Below are 6,058 nucleotides of genomic sequence, written 5' to 3' on the forward strand. Positions count from 1 at the left end.
CATATTCTGCAATATATCCAATCAAGTTAATTATTGATCATGGAAAACCAAAAAGAATCGATACAGTAAATAAACGTAACAACAAATCATGAAATATCCATATATAGGAGGAAATTTTATGAGCATACAACTGGGCTAGCTAATAAACCAAGGCCTCCGGCATTGGCCACAGATGCAACTAGTTTTGGTCCAGATATGTCGGCTCCCGTTGGTGCCAATACGATGCCATTGTCCCATCCTAGTAGAGTTGTATATGGGTCGGACAGGTCGGATTTTAGCTAATACCAATAACCAACCCAACTATAGCGGATTTTTATTTTCATAACCAACCCCGCATTCACAAACATCGGGCGGATTTTTGACCCGCCCGCTATGGGTCGGTCGAGTTCGGGTTTAAACCCGCTTCAAATTGTAGTTCAACATTTTCTGCAAGTTTTTCAATATTTCGATTGTTGTCAATTGTTGGTGAAGATTCGAAGTAGTTGTTGTTGTTTTCGTAAGTGAAGAAGAAGAACTGAGGAGGAGGAGGAAGAAGAACCGAGGAGGCCGAACAGAGAGGAAGAGACTAGAAAGTGGAGAGAAAGAGGGTTATCTTATGTACTAGTACCACCAGGGTTTCAATAACGGACGGTTAGGATTAGTTTTATCAATGGTGTATATTTAGCGGGGTTTTTTTGGGCGGATTCGGCCGGGTTTTCGCTAATACCAACTACCAACCGAACTATAACGGGTTTTTATTTTCATAACCAATCCCGCACCCACAACATGCGGGTTCGAATTAAAAACCTATAGGTATAACGGGTACGAACGGATTCAGATAAATTGGACGGATCTTGTGCAACTCCACATCCCAGAGCGCTAGCGCCAGCGAAACCCATTTTGAATATAAGTCTGTATGGATGGTATTTTCTATACTCGGTCGCTAGTATCAAAAGTGCAACAAAAACAAATAATTACTAGCTAGCTAGGTTTGGTAAACAAGATGGAAAGGATTTTCTATTTATAACGTACATTATAATGAGCAGTACATTTTCATCATCCTATCAACTGCCATTGCCATGCCAGCAAATTTCTAAAGTGATTTTCTTTAGACAAATGCTATCACACACGATTTTGTGGGATGGCTTTCCGCAAAAACGGCTGCTTTACCGTTTGATGATTAAATCAACGGTTAGATTCACATTCAGAAAAGAACCTATCATTTTCAGGAAATGACCCACTACTTTCAGGATAGGACCCACTATTTTCCCTAAAGAGTTCAAGGCTGTTAAATCTGGATTTTAGCATAATCTAACGGTAAAGAAGCCGCTTGAGCGGGATAGCTTCCCGCAAGGTCGTGCGGGATAGCACTGCTCTTTTCTTTATCACATTCATGTGGTCCCGTTTCCCGCATGATCGATGGATTTTCGCTATTATTTTTTCATGTTTGGGGTGGATTCTAGGGCTAAAATAGATACCTGATTTTTGAAGGTTCACCAACTAACTCGCGATTTCCCCAAATTTAGATAAAATATCTAATAAATCTTTTGCTTCCCCCATGTCCGATTTGGTGAACAGAAAACAGTCATCAACGAAAAACAGGTGGGATATAGTAGGAGCATGTTTATTTATTTTGATCCCCGAGATTTTGTTTTTTGTTGTAGCCTTTTCAAGGAGTCTTGAGAGGATCTCCATGCAAATAAAGAAGAGATATGAGGATAAGGGATCACCCTGTCTTAATCTCCTAGAATTTGAGAAAGTTGGGCCTGGAAACCCGTTTAGAAGAATTGAGAAACTTGTAGTGGAAATGCATTGGAAAATAAGATTAACCGAAGTATAGCTAAATACAAAGGAGGATAAAGCTTTTTCAATAAAATTCCATTCCACTCTATCAAAAACTTTGGACAAATCAATTTTGAGAGCTAAGGAACCTTACTTTTTTTGTTTTGGAGGTTTTCATGGAATGCAGCAGTTCACGAGGGATGATAATATTATCTGTAATTTGGTTGATAAGATGTTGAAGGCAATGGCATTAATGCTTACTTCCATTTCAAGGTGAAAACCGTTTCTCTTTTGGACACTGAATTGAATTTAGTGACCACAGTACGATGCATATGTACTCAGAGATAAGTTTACTAGACCGATGAGCACTACTACATGTTTAAACTTAAAATGAGGAATTTAAGTATATGTACTGAGACATAAATAAGGCTACTAGATCGACGAAACAGTGGCCAGGAATTTAAATGTGGATTTAAATATTAGTACCATCTACCTAGAAGTAATTCATAAATTCACATCCTCTAATCCATCTCTTCATTACACCTTACAATCGGGTCTGGGTCCCTAATTATTTATATTGGTTGGGAGGTAATAAGTACTAGTCAGTTGATTATAATCAATGCCATTCCCCATTTATATTGGTCTCTACTTAGTTTATTTTTATAGAAAAACTTAGACCAAAAAAAGCACCTAAAACTGATACAAAAGATTGGCGTCTGTTTGGATAGCTTCCCTGCCAAATCGTTCTTACAGAATAAAGCAGCATTGAAAGTATCCAAGTTTTGTACTCTATGGATTAAATATTTTGAGCCTACGCAAAATAAAAGTTACAGGATTGATGGTAGTTTCGTTGTCTTGCTTTTCATTGTTGTTTCTTTGATGATATCTTAAGTGAAATCTTCCTTTAACAACATTGTGGTATATCAACTTGAAACGAACTAGAACTTCCATGGCTGCATCTTGTATTTCTATGTTAGTGTGTTGCATTCCTTTAGCCCATTCAAAATCTAAGTCTGCTCCTCTTGTTGCTCCTCCAGCTCCAGAGTGTCCTGGATGTCCTCTGGTACCAATGGTGTTTCCTGCAAAATCCATAATAGTTAGTGAAGAGTAATAAATCCAATTTTCAGGGTCCTCCAGGGTGCAAATTTTGATGATTATTCCATGATCCATTGTAGTGTATTGATTCATATTTTATGGAATAATGTTGTCATATACATAGCTGATTCAGAGTCCTCAGAGGATAGAGAGTAGGTGTTCATAATATGCTCTGGCATATGATGGATTCTGTTGTGATCACATAAATGTTAATTTATGTTGATAGAAGTTTATATTGCATCTGGTTGAATGTGTCTGAAAATCATATCACACCTGGTTTTCCAGATGAACCAGCAAGTAGTAGCATAGAGGTTGCTATTTTCGCTTGCCTTCCCAGATTGAAACCAAGAGTTTAACCATTCTATGAAGATTGTATTATTATCAAACTCTGTGTGGTTTGACCCAATGATTTCCTTCCATATAAGAGTGGCAGTTGGACAGTTATGGAACATAGGTGTCATTGTTTCCTCCCCAGTTTTGCAGATGGCACAGATAGGATCAATATAATGCAAAATGCTGGCAGTTTTAGCATTGGTGGGGAGGATTCCATGAGCACATTTCCATATAAAGATTTTGATTGCTGGGGAAATATCCATCTTCCATATTGCCTCCCAATTTCCTGTTGTAGTATCATTTTTTAAAGGTTGTCTATCTTGGCCCTATAAAGACCTCTGACAGAAAATTTTCCTATGTCATCAATATTCCATTTTAATCTTGTCTTCTTCTTCTGGATGAGGGTTAAGAGTTAAAATGGTTTGTGCTATATGGTTACTGAATAGATTTTGAAAAATATTCTCATCCCGTCTTCCATCAGTGAGAAGGAGTTGGTCAACTGTTTCGAGCTGATGAGGAAAGTTATGAGGTTTGATGAGTCTAGTATTAGTGATTGGGATCCAAAGATCATCCCAAATATTGATTCTGCTTCCATTACCAATTTTCCATTCACAATAAGCTTGAATGTTACTGATACCTTCTAGTATTCCTTTCCAAATCCAGGAATCACCATCCTTTGGTTTTGATATCCATGTTGAGAACATTTCTGCCAATTAGATATTTAGCATCCATAAGCTTATACCAGAGAGCATCTTTATCTTGTTATAATCTCCAGCCTATTTTTGTGATCATAGAGCTGTTAAAGAGTTCTATGTTCATAAAGCCAAGACCTCCCAAATCTTTTAGTTTACACACTGCAGTCCAAGCTTTTGGATAATAGCCAGTTGGATTTTTCATATTTTTTGCCCCAGAAGAAGTCCCTTTGGAGGTTGTTGATTTCTTTGCAGATATGTTTTGGTATATTGAAACAGTTCATTTTGTAAATACATGCAGAGAAAGTGACGGCTTAATGAGAACTTCTCTCCCAGCAGGGTTTAGAGGGACATTTTTCCAGCTGGATAATCTTATCTTCAACTTATCAACACCAGGTTTGAAGGATTTGATTTTGCTTCTGTGAGTGAAAAGAGGAGAACCTAGGTATTTATCATCAAGTTGTAGGACTTGGACACCCACAATGTTGCTTATGATTGGAATAAGACTTGGATTGGTGTTATTGCTGAAAAAGACTCCAGACTTGTTGAAATTTATTAGTTGACCAGAATTGTCTCCAAAGATCTTTAGAATATCCATAATTTTCTGAGCTTCAATCATATTAGCCTTGCATAAAACCATGCAGTCATCTGCAAAGAGAAAGTGACTGATGGAAGGAGCAGACTTGCAAATTTTAATCCCAGTTATAAGACCCAATCCTTCTGCAGGGATGAGAGTTCCGGATAGAGTTTCCATGCATAAAAGGAACAGGTAGGGGGAGAGAGGATCACCTTGCCTTAGACCTCTGGAAGATTTAAAGAATTTATCTGGAGATCCATTGATAAGGACAACAGAGGTAGATGTAGAGATGCATTGAAAGATTTTATTGCACCAGTGTTCATTGAAGCCTCTTCATAATGGCTATCAGAAATGTCCAATCAACTATGTCAAAGGCTTTAGCCATATCTATTTTGATACCCATGCTTCCATTTTCTCATTTTTTTTACCTCTTTTATATCTCATAGTGTGTATAATTTCATGAGAAATGTCTATGTTGTCAAATATTTGTCTTCCTGGGATGAAAGCAGATTGGTATGGGAATATAATCTTGTTTAGGTGAGGTTTATTTCTCTGAGCTACGAGTTTGGAGATGATTTTAAAGGTGGTGTTGCAGAGGCTGATGGGTCTGAAATGTCTTGGGGAGGAAGGATTGTATATTTTAGGTATGAGGGAGATAAAAGTAGCATTCATTTCTTTTAGCATGAAGCCAGAAGTGAAAAATTGATGCACCATCTTGACAATGCCATTTCCCAGCATCTCCCAATTGGCTTTCAAGAAGTTTGGAGGGAAACCATCAGGTCCTGGGGCTTTGACACTTGCCATGCTGAAAGGGATTGACTTTATCTCATCAGAATCAGGTATCCTATTTAGCATTATGTTGTCTTCTGGTTTTATGATTGTGGGTATAAGACTGAGGATTTCTGGTGCAATATTAGTGACTTCAGCAGAGGCCATTGTAGACAAATGGTTTGTGAAGCAGTTCTTCACTTCTTAGTAGACTGTTAACCACTCTCCTTTTTCATCTTGGATTGTATTTATCTTGTTTCTTCTTATTCTACTCTTAGTTGCTTTGTGGAAGTAACTTGTATTCTGATCTTCCATCTTTTTGTGTTGATCCCTACTCTTGGTTTTCCAGAATTTTTCTTCAATGTCATTCCAGATTTTAAGATTTTTCCTTGCTTCAGCTATGACTTGACCTTTGTCCATTCTAAACTAGTTGTTGTGTAACCAGTGCAGATGTTGCTTCTATGTTTGATTTAATGTTGCCATAAACCTCCTTGTTCCAATCTCTGATTTTTAAGCTTTATGTTCTTGAGCTTTCTGGCAATAGTAAAAGCACTGGATCCAGTTAAGGTTCTGCTCCAACACTCAGCTATGATTTTCCTACAATCCTCATGATCCATCCAAGGACCAAAGAATTTGAAAGGAATTTTTCCACTTTTATAGTAAGGGTTAGAGTTTAGCAAGATAGGATGATGGTCTGAACCAATAGCTAGCATATTAGTGATAGTAGTGTTTGGATAGAGGACTAGCCAATCTTCAGTTGCTAGTCCGCTATCTAACCTTTGCTCATTCATAGCATGACCTCTTCTTTTGTTTGACAAAGTGAAGGGGCATC

Source organism: Papaver somniferum, chromosome 8, assembly GCF_003573695.1.
Source record: "Papaver somniferum cultivar HN1 chromosome 8, ASM357369v1, whole genome shotgun sequence".
NCBI classification, from domain to species: Eukaryota; Viridiplantae; Streptophyta; class Magnoliopsida; order Ranunculales; family Papaveraceae; genus Papaver; species Papaver somniferum.